This window comes from Lepidochelys kempii, chromosome 17 (assembly GCF_965140265.1).
Source record: "Lepidochelys kempii isolate rLepKem1 chromosome 17, rLepKem1.hap2, whole genome shotgun sequence".
Classification (NCBI taxonomy): Eukaryota; Metazoa; Chordata; order Testudines; family Cheloniidae; genus Lepidochelys; species Lepidochelys kempii.
In genome coordinates, this window is record NC_133272.1 from 10,343,517 (window position 1) to 10,360,775 (window position 17,259).

At 40.5% G+C, this 17,259-nt stretch overlaps 1 protein-coding gene across 2 annotated transcripts in view; it reads left to right on the plus strand.

The window, feature by feature from the left end:
* Nucleotides 1-3,424: 3,424 nt before the first annotated feature.
* Nucleotides 3,425-17,259, plus strand: part of PAFAH1B1 (platelet activating factor acetylhydrolase 1b regulatory subunit 1) — a 64,364-nt gene continuing 50,529 nt past the window's right edge. The window contains exons 1-2 of one of the 2 annotated variants that reach the window (XM_073316046.1): nt 3,425-3,662; nt 16,720-16,977. The gene's annotated coding sequence lies outside the window, so the exon portion shown is untranslated. The remainder of the gene's footprint in view (nt 3,663-16,719; nt 16,978-17,259) is intronic. The other variant, XM_073316045.1, reaches the window with a different exon arrangement.

Sequence of the window (17,259 nt, forward strand, 5' to 3'; positions counted from 1 at the left end):
CCACATATCTATTCAGGGGACACCATCACAGGGCCTAATAACATCAGCCACACTATCAGAGGCTCGTTCACCTGCACATCCACCAATGTGATATATGCCATCATGTGCCAGCAATGCCCCTCTGCCATGTACATTGGTCAAACTGGACAGTCTCTACGTAAAAGAATGGACCAAATTCAGGCATGGTGTAAAATGGGTGGGACTATGGAGTTATGCCGGCCAACACAAGGGGTGACTTTAGCTCTCTATAACATTTCTTGTAATAACAAGGTTCTTTCTGTTTTTCAGCTTGACATATTATAATCAAGCGGTTGCACTGATTCTGTTTATTACCAGCTCAGCTCTTTGTCATTTACCCCACACAAGATATGTTGTTAAGCACCTAGGCTAGAGTCTGCTGTCACTGACACTCAGGTAAGCCAGTGAAGTCAATGGCGATTGCATGGGTGTAACTGAGCACAGAATTTGGCTGTTAGGGTATAAATCCTGAGAAAGGAGTGTTGTAAATCGGCAGAGCAGGAAACTGGGTCTTAACTTTTCTGGATTTTATGCCCACTTCTGTTACTTACTTGCAGGATACTAGTGGACAAGGCACACAATCTCTCTGTGCCTCTCCGTTGCATCTGATGAAGTGAGCTGTTGCTCATGAAAGCTTATGCTCAAATAAATTGGTTAGTCTCTAAGGTGCCACAAGTCCTCCTTTTCTTTTTGTGGATACAGACTAACACGGCTGCTGCTCTGAAATCTGTGCCTCAGTTTACTTCCACGAAACATAGCTATCAACACTTACCAACTTCACAATTAAATACTGCAACTTAATTAACAAGTTTTTGTAAAGGACTTTGAGATGTCTGGCTTAAAGATGCTATTTAAGTGCCAAGTTTTATTACAGAGAGAGACAAGCTAGGTGAAAATATCTTTTATTGAACCAACTTCTGTGGGTGGAAGGGACAAGCTTTTTAGCTTCACAGAGCTCTTCCTGAGGTCTGGAGAAGGTAACCAGAATGGCCAAGCTAAATACAAGATCAGACAGATTGTCTACCCACAGAAGTTGGTTTAATAAAAGATATGACCTCACCTATCTTGTTTCTCTCATATCCTGGGACCAACATAGCTATAATAATACCGCAGACAAGTATTATTACTCTCTCATATTGCTCTAGGGTGGTATGAGTGTATCTCAGCAGGATGTGCTGAGACTTGCCGAGTCCCTAGATCTCAAATCAAAAGGAGGTAAGGGTCATGAATGATGTGCATGCTTCTTTCAGATCTAGTGACCTTAGGTCCTGAGGGCAAGCTCACTTGTTAAATATACTGCTGATTCAGCAACAGATTTCACACAAGCCAGAATTAACATACCATGCCATCCATCTCCTTGTGGTGAGACCAAATGCAACACCAACCAGAAAGGAACAGTGACAACTTAGCTCTGGGGATTTTTTCCGCACAGCAGCTGAACCTGATGTTCCAATGAACCTGATGTTCCTAACCTGTGAAGATGTTGCCACACCGCATTGCAAACTCAAATCTAGCTGACTGCTACTACCACCCTTACTTTCTTTAAGTACTACTGTTTCCCAGATTTCTTCCCATTTAGTGTATGTTTCAAATTATTTTTCTCCATAGGTATTAGCAATTTGTACTATTTAAGATACATTTTCCATGGTGGTTTTAATTATGTTACCCTCTTCCTATATTGCTACCGTCTTCATGTCCCTTTTTAATATTTGTCTCTTCACAAGTATTTGCAACTCTTCTCAGTTTAGCATCATTTGCAAATATTAAAATGATTTAAACTATGTATTCCAGATAATTAATTAAAAGGTTAATAAAAAATAACATTGAACCTCAAACTGATCCCTGGAATACCTGCACTGGAACCCTCCCACAACTTAATACAATGCTATTTATCATTACCTTGTGTTTATTGTCCTTGAACCAATATTCAGTCTACAGGGTTCATAGTCAATCCAATTTGAATACATTTTTCTAATAAGATTTTGTGAGTCTACCTGATTTTTTGTCCCTTAGGAAGTATCCATGAGCGCACAAAAATGTGTGACTACTTTATGAGCACATTATTCGACATGCACCATACAACCTCCATGACACCGCTGCTCTGGGATCTGCACTAGCTGCCTCTTGGATTCAAAGTGAAATATAAGGTATTGATTTTGACCTATAAAGTCCTGAATGATCTAGGATTTTCCTACCTGAGATACTGCTGCTTTTTACGTGCCATAGTGCTGCAGTTGAGATCAGTAGAGGCATCTGAGCTGGAGCTCCTCAATACAAAAAGGAGGGAGCTGCTCCCCTTTTTGGTCCAAAATAGCTCAACTCTGTTGCTCTTCCAGGCATGCTGCAAAGCCCATTTCTCTGAGTGGGCCTTTGGCAGAGCTGAGGCTGACTTAATGGTAATGTGAGAAATGGAAGGTTCTGATCTGTAATATGTATGCAGGCTAATAATTGTTATGCAGTGACCCATGCTCCTGTTTCACCTTCATAATTATTTTCATGTTGTATTTATAATTACTGTCAAGGGTGCCTAGAGTTTCAGCTAGGCATTCTTTTATGTTGAATTTCAATCCAAATAAGTAAGTAAACATAAATAAATGCATGGGCCCATGGCTGGATGCAAATCTATAGTTACATGTGAACACAAACTGGGATTTTGCACATGCATCTCTGGCAGTCTACTTGAAAATATGCACTTAACTAGAGACTGGAGAGCAGTCACTTTCTGATATGTGGAAGACAGGTGTTGAGAGTGGGCATGTCAGGGAAGAGTTGTATGGAATGTCACAAGATAGTCCTCTCAAACTGACAACCCTATTTCTTTTGCGCAGGGGACAGGCGTTCTGTGGGGCTGGGAGTCGGATATGCTGAGAAATGGAGTGTGTGGTGTGGAGATGGCAATGGAGAACGATAGGGAGGAAGTTAGTGGGCTTGAGAATGAAGGTGTTTGGGGCTGGTAGATGCTGGAGGATGGGGTGTGTGGGGCTGGGCGTGGGGGATGCTGGAGGATGGGGTGTGCAGGCCTGGGGTTGGGAATGGGTTTGCTGGGGGCTGGGTGTGTGTGGCTGGTAGATGCTGGAGGATGGGGTGTGTGGGGCTGGGAGATACTGGAGGATGGGGTGTGTGGGGCTGGCAGAGAGGGCATACTGGGGGGAAAGGGTGGGGAGGGCTGCTGGAGGATAGGATGTGGAGGGTCGGCTACGGCCTGGAAGTGGGGGATGCGGGAGATATTGGCACTTGGGCTGGGAGATGTTTGAAGAAGGGGCTGCCCCCGGTGCATGCCGGGAGAGGAGGCAGGGCGCGGTGCACGCCGGGACGCGAGCCTCAGCTTTAGCTTCCCAAGATGGTCTCTAGGCTCCTGTCCCCGCCCTCCCTCCTGCACATGCGCAGTGAGTGCGGCGGGCCGAGCTGCTCCCTCCCTCCCTCCCTCCTGGCGGCCGGGGCGCTACTGACAGACCGAGGAGCCGGAGCGGCGGCGGCGGCGAGAGCGGGTCGGAGCCTGCCGAGACCCCCCTCCCTTTCCTCCCCCGCACCCCCACCGGCCCCCGTAGCGCCACCCCCACCCGCTCCATAGGGCTCAGCGCTGGTGAATGGGAGCGACGGGCGGCACCGGCCTCCGGGACCGAGGAGAAGCGGCGGCGGCGCGGGTAAGGCCGCGTCCGGGGGAGCGCCCCTCTCCGCCCCCAGCAGGGTCCGTCCCCCCCCGAATCCGGGAGCGGCGGTGCGAGCCAGGCCCTGCGGTCCGTGCGCCTCCCTCCTCCCGTGCCCCCTCCCTCCTTCTCTCCAGCTCGGCTCTCAAAATGGCTGCCGCGCCCGTTGGTGGTGAGGAGGGAGGGAAGGGGGGGGCAGGGCGAAGTGGGAGGACAAGGGGGGGAGCTCCCATCCCCTTCTCCGCTGCACTGGGGGTGTGAGGGGAGGGAGGCAGCCCCCCCATCACTGGGTCTCAGCCCCCCCCTCGGTGATTTAACAGGAAAACAGGGCGGGGGTGGGCCAGACAAGGGGGTGAGGGAGAGATGTGCCCCTTCTGGGTTGGCTCCAGCCCCCTTTCTCTGGGGTCTCTCTCCCCCCCCTTCAGGCCTTTAGTTCTCCCCTTCCCCTAATGACTTAACAAGAAACCAGCAAGGAGAAGATAGGGCTGATGGGCCGGACAGGAGACTGGTAGTGTGTGTGTGTATGTGTGTGTATATATATATATATATATTGGGGGTGAGGAGGGTGGGGTGTGTGTGTCATGTAAACTCCCCCCCACCCCCCCAAAAAAAAAAGTCCCTTAGAGGGTCTAGTTTTGTTTCTTCCTTCTCTTGTTCCCTTTGAGATTTGTTAGGAGGTGGCCCAGACCTTCGGAACCAGCTGCAGCACTAGCAACAAAACCAGGATTGCTACTAGAGAGGAGAGGTCTAGCCTTTATTTTGAGTCAGTTTCCCCACCGCCCCCACCTCCTTGCAGTGATTTAGTAAGGAAAAATACATTGCTAGGAGGCGGGTCAGACCTTCAGAACCAGCTGCAGCAGAAATGGGGGAGGGAGGTCTAAGTCTCTCATTTTTGGGCGGGTCAAACCCCTGCCTAGTATCTGGCATTAAAATGGCTTTTAGGACAAAAATAAGTAGATGGGAGAAAGGATGGAAATCTAAGTAGGAATCTTTCCTGCTGCTATTGGCTTTTGTGCAGGATGGAGTTTATATGCAGGCAGTTTTTGGGGGGGTGAGGGGTTGAGAGTGGTGTCGTCTTTTTTACAGTCATAAAAAGTTGGGATGACTGTTTTGTGGGTGTAAATTTTATGTGTGTAGGGTGAAGGAGATAGTGTGCTTGGCCTTTGATACAACAATAATGTGACACCCCCTCCTCCTTTGCCATATTAGCTGTGGTAAAATTTCTCTGCTGATAATGCTGCAGCAGGGCTTGGTTGTTGCAGGTCAAATCAATTCATAATGAATTACCTAGCCAGGGTGGTGGTAGGTTACTGAAGCTATATTAAAAGCCTTCATTGAACTGTATGACTGCAAAATAATCGTAAGTGATGATATGTTTAGATTTATTAACCTGATTGAATCATCTGTGTGTGTGTGGAGGGTTCAGGGTGTATATTATGGCAAAATGGTACATATACATTTTAGTTTTATGAGATGGGGAGAAGAATCTGTTCACAATGATTTGTCATTTATGAAACAATTGTGCAGCATTCAACTGGCTTTCAGAAGAGGGAGGGTCTCCTACCAAAATATATAATTTGCCTTTAAAGTGGCTCTGAAAAACAGGAAAATATGCTAAGGAGCTAAACAAAGAAAATATGTATTTAACAAAAGGTTTTGTTGCCGCTATCTAGTTTGTTTGCAGGGCTATTGTTTTTGTGTTTTCGTTTGATTTGACCATGTTTATGGATGCTGGGTGCAGCCATTGAGCAGAGAAGAGACTGGGTGGAGTAAGGAGGAGAAGCTGCGAAATGGCTAGATTACCCTTTCATAGCATTTTTTTTCTTTGCTTGCATTTTGCTGGGGTGTGGGAATGCTAATTGCTGTAACAATGAAGTCTCTTCTTTAGGGGAGAGTCTAGTGGTGCAGGAACCTTTTGAAATGAAACGAATCTAGCATTCTGTTTTGTGGTTTATTTTTCTGCAGGGTGGATATCGATTTGTCTGGCAGTAAAAAGTGACCAGTCACTGTTGCAAAGCAAGGATTATGTTGTCTGATTATGCTTTTCATATGTTGACTTTGATTTTTTAGTTGTTGACTTTATTTAAATGAAATCAAGGATTATTATCATTTTTAAGGGAGATTGCATTTTTTCAATTCATCTTCTGTGTAAACATTCTGAATTCCTATATTGTGGCTTGGTGCTCTGTTCATTCATATAACTTGATGTATTCCCTACATACTCCAGTGCCCTAGCAGGGTAATTTTATAAGGTGTAGGGAATGCAGGACTTGAAAGTGGGTGGTGCAGTTATGTGAAGTGATGTGTAAGGATTTTTAAAGCTCTTGTACAAAGGTGTTGCTTTGTGTAGCATTCTCATACAACTAAAACCTTCAGCATCATGGGTAATATTGGTGCTTAGGTTTAAAGATGAACAGAAAAAGCTTCAGAACAAAGACGTTTGAGGAACACCATAGGGATCAACTAGTAGATGTCTAGGAAGGACTTCTTATTCTCTCTAGAAGTACTCTCCTCTTCTAATGAGGAGAAGCAGTATTCCCACCCAAATCCAGTCTTGACCATAGAAAGTATAACACTGAACTGAGGAAAGGAGTACTTGTGGCACCTTAGAGACTAACCAATTTATTTGAGCATAAGCTTTTGTGAGGATGAAATGAGCTTCATCGGATGAAGTGAGCTGTAGCTCACGAAAGCTTATGCTCAAATTGGTTAGTCTCTAAGGTGCCACAAGTCCTCCTTTTCTTTTTGCGAATACAGACTAACACGGCTGTTACTCTGAAACCTGTCATTGAACTGAGGGTGATTCTCTGATAAGTTGTCTGAATCATTTTTTGTGTGGTGCTTGTATCTTTTTCATTTTGGGGTTTAGTCTCTGGTATTAGGTGAGTATAGACTAAACTTATTTGCCAAATTAACATAAAATTAAATATCTATTACAGAGCAGTTGTTTTTAAAAGATAAATTTTGATTTACTAGAGAAACTGGTGTTACGGATCAGGAAAGGTTTATGCTTACTAACAAAACATCTGTCCTGTAAGATGTCTCCAGAATAGGAAGAAAGCTAAATCGAGCAGAATACTTTCATCCTTGGAAAGATGAAAAGCATCATCTTAAGTGCCTTTAGTACAGGAATAACCTGTTCATTTTCTAGTCTCTGAAGGAAGTAACAGCTAATACTCACTTGTATAGCTCTGTGAGGTCTCTCCTGCCTACAAATCTGACATCATTTCTTCCTACACTGCTTCCTATGCTCCACCCAATCTTCTTTTGAAAATTTTCAGTCTTTATCGTCTACTCTCAACTCTGTGCCTTCTTCCATGTTATCTTTTACACCTAGGACAGCCATTCAATCAATATTTGAGTGCCTTGCCTTACTTTCAAAACTATCTTTTCCTTAAGGCCCATGCAATCTAACTTGCATCTAGCTGTACTATACATATGCATTTTTTAAACTCAGGGCCTTGTCTTGTTTGTCAATGGTTATTTTTACTATTGTAAAATGTTATGCATGTCAATGGTCCTTGAATACATTTATGTGAGTTAATAGCAAAAAGTTGGATATTTGAGAAGTTATTATTAGCCATGAACTGCAGTGGTCTGAATTATTGTGTTAGGAGAAGTAATAGCTTTTGCACAGGAGAAGCTGGTTGCAAATTTAACTGATGAACTTAACTTCCATTTGGAAAACTGGTTTGGCCCAAAGGCAAAGGAAAATGTAGAAAACTCATCCACCTTTAAACTGTTTGGATCAGGGGAAACACAATCATATCCTGATTTGAAAGTTTGGTTCTCTTAAATTAAAAACAGCTTGTTATTGCCTGTTCGAACTTTCCATATAGTTAAATTTCCTTAATCTATTAATTATTGTTGTTGTTTTGAGGTCCACTCTTGCTCCTAACAGGTGTGCTTTATTGGCTTATTGCATTGTATCTTAGAATATATTGATATTTCCATAGGTTCCAGTTAAGAGATCCTCCTTTGTCAAATGTTAGAGGCCTGTGTGTTGGAAGAAGAGGTTCTGGTTCTGGCATTAAGTGTTAGGGTGAAGCATTGGCCTCTATATAGTTAAGTCTACAATCACAGTTTTATTAAAAGGCTAACTTTGAGCTCCATTGTAACTCCCATTCCCCACCTTGTTTTAGAATGAAGTATGATAACAACATAATTTTCAGAAGACAATACTTCTTGTGACTAAAATACTATAAAGTAACTCTTGGAATAGTAATTAAAAGTAGTTCCCAGCACAGTGGGGATCCTAGTCCCGATTGGGGCCTTTGGGTGTTATGATAATATAAATATTTACCAGTATCTAATGTTGCTTTAAGTTCTTCTGTCTGCCCAACAATCATATTACATCTCAAATTTGAAACAGGTAAACTTTGACACGGACTCTTGGAGGGCACAGGAGTTCAGTAAAATGTTCCAGAATCTGCTGCTATGTGTAAATTAGACATGATCTGAAGGAGCCATGTCATTGAAATTGACAGAGGAAAAACATGGTGTCAGAACACTTTAAGACTGAGTTGACCAAGGCTATTTTTCAAAGAGAAATACTACTACTCCTACATTCTACACCAAAATGTTCCCTTGACTTAAAGGGAATATGTACAGGGTCATCTTCCAGATGGAAGTATGTGTTTATAGTTCAGAACAGAACCTTGAATTTTTTTTAAAGTGGTAGACACGTAACACATCCACTAGACCACACAGCCTCTCTGACCAGGATGAGTCCAATTTCTGTGCTAAAGTCAAGTGTAATGAGGATAATGCCTTTGATAAAGTGTTTGGGCCTGCTGATGACTACTGTAAAATGCAAAGTACTTTTAGTGGCCACATTTTTCACCTGGGGCCAGTAGGAGGCAGTGATTCAATGATTTATCTAAGAGATGATGTAGTATAGCAAGTTATACGTTGGATGTGGAACAGATTTGGGATCTAGGCTTCAGTCTGGCATACAACTTGCTGTAATCTGTACTGCATGTGCCATGAGTGTCTAATTTAGCTGTGTAGTAGGAAAGGGATTTATCAACACTTATCAAATGCAGGAAGGATTTTGTTGGAACCGTTGCTGCATGGACCACGGTACCACTGTAACTTAACCTAGTGAATTGTCCATCCTTTGTAGTTTAAAAAAAAACAAACAAAAAACCCCCATTTTATATGAGGGGGGGAAAAATGAATGGTGGTGTGGGCTTTTCGGTGTCTTGTCCTTTAAACTGTTTAAGTTACTAGTTAATGATGTAGTTCACCTATTCCATCACTTACAAAACCCAAGTGTATAAAAGCAAAGAAAGGATTAGTAAGGGATATATAATCTTGTGCTAATGGAGTCGTAAACACTTCATTTTAAACTATAAAGAGCATATTTCATCACAAGAAACTTTAGTTCTGACCCAAGCAAAAATGCTATTTCAACAGCACTCAAAATATAAACATAACACAGTCTTGAAAAATAATTACATATGTACATTGTCACACTAAGCAGTGTCAAGGGCAATACCTCACATGTAATTTTACTAAAAATCCATATTATGCATTCATTTAAAGAATTCCAAGTACTTCACTGCAAATTGTCAGTTAACAAATATTTTAAGTTTCCCACTTAATAGAATTGCTTCTAAGAAATTGTTCATATACAAAGATCATGATAACCAAAAAACAATTATTGGCTCAGTTAAGGGTTATTGTGATTAAGTATGTATTTGATTCTTGAATGGCTATTGTCTTCCTTGCTTTTAAGTTCTTGGACTTGGTGAATGACTATAATTACTAGTCTGTTACCATCTTAATTGATTTTTTTTTAAGTCTTTTGTTTCTGGAATGGAGTTAGACCCAATTGTTTTACATGTCCAGATCTCTGAGGCTTCCTATCGATGCGTCTGCAGTCACATCAATCTTCAGCTGCAGTTTCATCAGGTTTTCTATGCAAAATATCACTGTGCCTGATCAGTTCTTGGATAGACCTTCAGGAATAAAAAGATGTTGTAGAAAGGGTTGTTGGTGACTGAGATGGCATGTCTTCTTTTGAGTCATTGGTTAAAGGTAATGGTTTTTTATAGTAGCATGGGACATAGTGCTTTCTCTGGGACATAAAACAAAGACCTTTGCCACATTCAGTTTTTAATACCGAAGACTAGGGCCCTATCAAATTCTCGGCCATGAAAAACACATCACGGACTGTGAAATCTGGTCTTTTGTGTGCTTTTACCCTAGACTACACAGATTTCACAGGGGAGCAGACCCCCCAGCGTTTCTCAAATTGGGGGTTCTGACCCAAAAGGGAGTTGCTGGGGAATCACAAGGTTATTTTAAGGGGATTGCAGTATTGCCACCCTTATCCACTGCCTCCAGAGCTGGGCAGCTGGAGAGTGGCAGCTGTTCTGCAGGCAGCAGCGCAGAAATAAGGGTGACAATACAATACCATGCCATGCCATCCTTACTTCTGCACTGCTGCTGGCGGTGGATCTGACTTCAGAGCTGGGCTCCCTGCCAGCAGCCACCGCTCTCCAGCTGCCCAGCTCTGAAGGCAGCACCGCCACCAGCAGCAGAACAGAAGTATGGGTAGCAGTACTGCAACCCCCCGTACAATAATTACCTTGCAATCTCCCCACAACTCCTTTTTGGGTCAGGACCCCCACAATTAAAAAAAAAATTCAGATTTAAATAGCTGCAATCATTAAATTTACAATTTTTAAAATTCTATAGCCGTGAAATTGAACAAAATGGACTGTGAATTTGGTAGGACCCGACTGATGAGGCTTATGAGAGGAAGGATATTTGCTCCTATTATGCTAGGCAAAACTAAATTGACTCAATTTAACTGGATAAGTCACTTTTTTTACTCCCCAAGGCTGACTTCTCTTCTCAAAGGGAGCTCAATTTTAGGTATTAAATAAATGTAAGATAGTATGGTAGGGAAGTTTAACACAGTAAACAAAATCAGTTAATTTACACATCTTACCATAGATTGAAGCTTTCATCTGGCGATATACCACTCTTTTTAAAGTAAATAGGTGGTGGTTGAACTTGCCCTACTTATCTGTTACACTTGGTCCACCTGCCTTTTAAGTGGAAGAGAAATAATCAATTCTTTTTAATTGACTTGTTTCTTTAGATGCCTGAATGCTTGCATACGGTTAGGGATAGTAAGGTTTCATTAATTTATGCATGATTTTCTAAAAGCAGAAGGTACACTTATTAACAGTGGAATAATAATTTTTCCTATTTGACCTAGATTAGAGGCATAATGCTGTATAGAGCAGGGGGCGGGGAAAGGATGACTATCAGAAATGAACTGCGTATTTTGATCCAGTCTGCCATCTCCTTGGAAAAATGAAGATGGCAGAATGAAAATTTGAGAGCAGTTGTATACTGACCTTTGTAATGAACAGAGTACTATAGTGTTGGCTGGCACTATTCCTTTCAAAATTTGACATCTGTCCTGATGTATAATGTTTCTTACATTAATAGTAATTAGAGACACGTCTCTTGCCCAAAGACTGGGAAATACATCTTTGATTGTTTTCTTTTTATTCTCTCCTTTATCTTTCCCACCCATTTTAGTGATATTAAATGTGTTTCATATACTTGAAACCAGGGCAAGGCTGGGGAGGTTACTATGGTCTAATCAGAGCAGCAGGGGAAAACAAGTTCTCCCCCCTTTTTTAAAAAAACAAAACAAAAAAAACTGGCCCTGTGAAGTGTTACCTCTATTGTTTTTGATGCATTAAGATAGATACTCATATATTGAAATTTGTTTATGCTGGAAATAGGCTATGACTTCACTCTGAATGGCAAAGAACATTTAAAAGATCCAGAAGATGCCAAACTGAACTTTATCAAGTTGCAACTTAATTTTATGCTAATGTAGATTCATAGACGTAAAGCCAAAGGGACCATCCATGATCATCTCTCACCTCCTGCATATCGCAAGCCATAGAACTTCACCCACCCACTCCTGTAATAGATCCATGACTTCAGTAACTCAGCCTGAGGTTCTCAAATCTTAATTTACGGACATTAAGTTATAGAGAATCCACCATTTACTCTAGTTGAAACCAGCAAGTGACCCGTACCTGATACAGTAGAAGAAGGTGAAAACCCCCAAGGTCTCTGGCAGTGAGACCTGGGGAAAAATTCCATTCTGACCCAAATATGGCAATCAGACCCTGAACATGTGGGTAAGGTTCACCAGTTGGACACCTCAGAAAGAATTCTCTGTAGTAACTCGGAGTCCTCCCCCTGTAGTGTCCCATCTCCAGCTGTTGGATATTTTTGCTAATAACAGTTGGGGATGACCATATGCCACTGTAGGCAATGTCATCGTACCATCCCCATTGTAAACATATCAAGCTCCGTCTTAAAACAAGTTAGGTTTCTTGATCCTTCTGCTCCCTTTGGAAGGCTGTTCCAGAACTTCTCTTCTTTGGTGATTAGACTCCTTTGACTAATTTCAAGCCTAAACTTATTGATGGCCAGTTTATAGCCATATGGTCTTGTGCCAGCATTGGCCTTTAACTTAAATAATTCGTCTGCTGCCTCTGACATATTTATTGGGAGCAATCTTATCTCTTCTCCTTCTTCATTTTGTTAGGCTAAAGAAATCAAGCTCCTTAAGTTTCCTTTCATAAAGTAGGTTCTCTATTCCTCTGATCATCCCTGTAGACCATACCTGAACCAGTTTCAGTTTGAATTAGTTTTTCTTAAACATGGAAGATCAGAATTAAGCACAGTATTCCAGATGAGGTCTCATGAGTGCCTTGTATAATGGTGGTAACACTTCTCTGTGTCTACTAGAAATACCTCATCTGACTCATCATAGGATTGTATTAGCGTTTTTCATGGCCGCATCACCTTCAGTGTAACACACAACAGTCAGTTTAAGGAAACGATTGAAGTACTTCACTCTGGATGTAGTCCTACAGACAAATTTAAAGTTACAGGTCCACTACTCAATGCTGGAAGAGAAATGGAGAAAAACTTAGAGTAAAAAAAATCAACATAGAAATCCAATGCAAGATGCCCGGCCAAACATAAGGTGTGATCCTGTAATGGCTCCACAGAGGAAAAGGGTGTTTGTTGATGCTGTTAACTCTTTGAAAAGAGAACTGAAATGTGGTCAAGCTCCTGAAGATGCAGTATGATAAGGAAGCCTTTGCCATTTGATCGGACAACAAAAACTAAGTATAAAAAGACAAGCAATTCTTGAGTGCAGTCATCTTAAATGTCTGAGTAGTTGAGGGACTCTACTTCAAACAATCTCAGAGCTGATTGTGGAAGATGGAAACTCTTCCACAACCACATGGTTGACCAAAAAAGGATTGGTGCCTCAGTTTCCCAACAACACTCAATGGAATTCGTAAAGATATAAGGAGATACAAATTCGTAAAATATATAAGGAGATATAAAGACAATCAAAAATGTTAGTTTAAACTTGTAACTATTGCCAGGAGGAGTTTGATGGAAACATAGCACATGCTTTATACAAAGGACTCTACAGAAAGGTATTAAGCTTAAAATTGTTTTAGATATTAGAGGGGCTTGAAAAGTTGCCGGCTGATGCTATGTTTGCAGTTGGAGAAACCTCTCTTGGTCTAAAAAACAGAGAACCACATGGGCAAACCTGGAAAACTCTACAGAAAAGCTGTCTCCTTTCCATCAACGTCCAACAAAACTAATCCTAAATTGCAAGGTTATACACTCGGTCTAGAGCAGGAAGAAGCCAAAATATATTTAATGGAATATAATTAGGAGATTTTAATTTTAAATACTTGAAAAGGAACAGATCCAGTTTCTGATTTCAAATGGTTTCTGTTTCTGAAGGAAGCTGTCAAACTTTGTTCCATCAAAATCACTGGAAAGCTGAGGAACAAAAATGATGGAATACAGAAGTGAATTCAGAGTCTTGTCAAAATTTGATACTCATTTTTGCGCCAGCAAATCCTTTTCGTAGCATGTTTGGTTTGGTCAAAACTTCATAATAGGCTTGGTGCTGAAAAGGCAAATATTTTCGCGGTATTGCATTGGTGTCGAGGCCTTGATAGTATGTGAAGGGCACCTGAATGTTGGTTATAAATCTGAATTTCCCAGTCTGCTTTTTCTAAAGTAGACTGTTATGGAATTGTAAGTTTTTAAATTTTGAACATTGTGCACCTCTTTATTGTTTGAAGAACATGCCTTACAAAATGAATGGTATGACATGTTTTTTTTCATTTTCTAAAACTTCAGTAGGCTATTGCTTGCTTTCTAAAAACTGTTTATCTCCGGCCTTGGGGGGTGTGTCGCGGGGTGGGAGTTCTAATTCCTTGTATGAATGGTGGCAGTGGTCTAATGTCAACCAATTTTTCTTCTTTATCTTGGGCCAATAAAACATGCACGAGTGTAATGTTAAATTGTATTTTGTATTAAATATGTTCTGAAAACAAAATTCGGTATCTTTGTCCTTTTGTTTGATCAATTAAGTGTTTCTTATGATCAAACCCTATGTGTAATAGGTTACATTGATATTTTGCTTTTAAATTGTTCATGTGGGCCATAATTTAAAGGTGAGTTGGACTTATGTTTCAGCCTAGTCATCTGAGGTTAGTATGGACACCTCTTTGAAAAAAATGGTTAATGTGGAAGGATTTGTAAGTGTTTTTTCTCTAACTTCTTAACCAGTTGTGTATCTGCATAGGTTGAACAGAAGAAAGATTAGTCCACCTCAAAGTGAGTTCCCATTTTGCACTGTTAGTTTCATCCCTGCATACTTAGCAGGTACTAATCCTAAAATATCTTCCAGGATAGGACCTATGTACTGGGTCATGTCTAATTTGTAGATAATTCAATGATCAAAATACTGATGTAGCAAAGTAAAGGGGAGGGAACTAAAAATGTTCTTAATCATGTTCTTGAACTGTACTACAGCTATGGACTTGCAGGACTGTAGTATGATATAGGAATACTATTAAAATATAGCTCAGTTTCTGTCTTTACTTGAAGATTCAATGGTATTTTAACCAAATTTCCTGGCATGATCACTTTTTCAGGATGGATAAAACCTTAGTATGGTGTCTTTGTTGTTCACTGACTTATTTTATGACATATATGGTGGTAAAAGGATAGGAGGTTTATATTTTATCCCCCTTATAATTTACCATGCAGTTTCTTCCCAGCAGATGGAGACAGATCTCTTTAACATCTATATCTCAAAAAGAAGTTTATTCACTGTCTTTTGTTTTTGGACCAGATCCATGGCTAGCTGGTCCTCCCCCTCCTTTAAATGGTATGCTCTCTTCATAGTCTTCCCCTTCTCTCCTCCTTCCCCCTCCCCTCCATTCGTTCTAGAGAGACTCGACCTATTTTGTGGGTTACACCCTTAGAGTTCACTGGTTCAGAGCAGCTTTTTGTTCATATGTGTTAGAACAAAATTAAGCCGTTGAAATAAGGCTAGATCCAAGGAAATGCCTTTGACACACTTCTCCCATAATACTTTTCAGAATGACCATTCTCTTAATGTATTTTGAAAGAGTCGTATTTAGGCCCCGAGTACCCTGTATGTCACCAGCAGTGCAGCTCTACATATAACAGTAGTTTAGCCTTTGGTAGTGCTTAAAGGACTGCTATTAGCTAATCTATTTCAAGTTACGTCTACTCAATCTCTGTGCCAGGGCTTGTGGCTTAACACCATTTTTTAAGTCAGTTGCTCTCGGTGAGTTTGAAAACTTGTATGAAGAGAGAAGGCTGACTAGACACATAGCTCTGTCAAATGTATAAACAGAAAAAATAATAAAATTGGAGAATTCTTCTAGCCTTAGGTGTACTTGTAAATAAGTCTTCAAACAGAAATGACTTTTAAATTATGTCCCTTTGATATATTCATCTGTCCTTTTTAATTTTGAAAGACAACTCAGTCTTACATAATTAAACACTGGTCATTGGATCCTAAATTGGTTGCTAGTTGCAATGTAAATTCAAAATCACTTTTAAGCAATCCCCATGTCTAATTTTCTTTTGATTCTTCAGTGTAACTCTTTTCTACCCATACTATGTTCTTCATAATGTCACACAGATTTGTATAACCCTGTTTCTGAAAAAAAATCCTCTCTACTAGTCGTTGCTGGTCCCTCAGTTTCCAGGGCAGATATGGAATGTCTGGTACATGGGTGGGTTGGTTTGTTTGTTTTTTTTTTATGTGACAGTGGACAAATCTTTGATACCCTTTAAAGTAACCCTGGGTTTTGGACTACTGAAATCCTCTGTCTATTTTAGTTTTGCCTTTTCACCCCCCTCTGATTTTTAATGTTAAAATATTGCAAGATGATGATGTGGCATAATAGATCTAGTAACAAATTAATCCTCTAGGCCAGGTTTATATATAGTCTATGAATATTAAATAGGGATTAACCCTTCAGCTTGTATGCCACTATATTGAGAACTGCGGTTGAATGTTTTGGAAGCGGTTGTATTCTTCAAATGTGTAACTTGTGTTAGACTAATCATTAAGATGAAACAGAAGTTTTGAGAACTGTATATCTTTTTCTTAAATATTTTAGGACAAATTACTTTAAAATCTGGATTTCAATGCTTTTTTAAGGCTATAACTGTGTTCCTTCACAGCTAAACCTGTACCTTCATGGAATATTCCTGAGCTTGTTTCACTTTTAAAAACAGGTCCTGAATTTTTACTGATGCCTTTTACAATTGTTGCCTTCAGACTTACTTTTTACTGTATTGCTGTACAACTTACTGGATAACTTCTTTCTACTGTATTGAAAACTGAGAAACTCTTTTTATTTAAAAATATGTAAATACAAAATCACATCAGAACTTCATTTACCTTAGCTTTAAACTAGTAGTATGCTAAAGGTTTTAATAAAGGCTTAAAAAAAAAAAGTGACAGCAAGGATATTTTAGTGCACTGCATGTAAAACTTGTTACTGTCTCCTTAAATTACCAAAGTTGTGAATGACTAGGGTCTAATAGACTGTAGATCATACATACTTGTAAATGTTCAGAAAAACTTACTTAACAGATTTTTTTTTTTTTTTTTTTGTCTTAATGTCAATTATCACAGCAGGGAACTCATAAAACCACCTTCCAATTCTGAGTGGGGGAAACTTGCTTGGGGAGCCTAAGCCATCAGAGACTGCAGAACTCAACTTTAAAAGAAACAAACAAAAAAACCTCCCCCAAAACCCTAGCCCTGTGATTGCAAAGAGTATGCTGAATATAAACAGATGTTAATAGTGTTCTCCAGAGTCGATGGATCTATCCACAACTAGCAGCTGCTTTTAGATTTCCCAAGCAGCTGTAGAGTAAAACTAAGATTCAGGTCAGTTTCACAGGCTCTTAATTTTCGATTTCACTTCTTCCTTCATAACACCTTTGGCTGCAGTGAAGTTGATCAAACTTGTTAGTTTAACTGTGCCAGGAAATCTAGGGTACCTAGGATTGTTGGGGAGGCTCATAAGAGAGGACGAGCAAAAATGCTGTTTTGGGGTTTACAAAGAGTTGAGAAGAGTGATAGAGGAATGGGGGTTGGCTTTGCATAGTAGGCAGTAAGCTGCTGCTTCCAGAAGATGGAATGAATTAGGAGATTTCTTGTTTGTCAGGG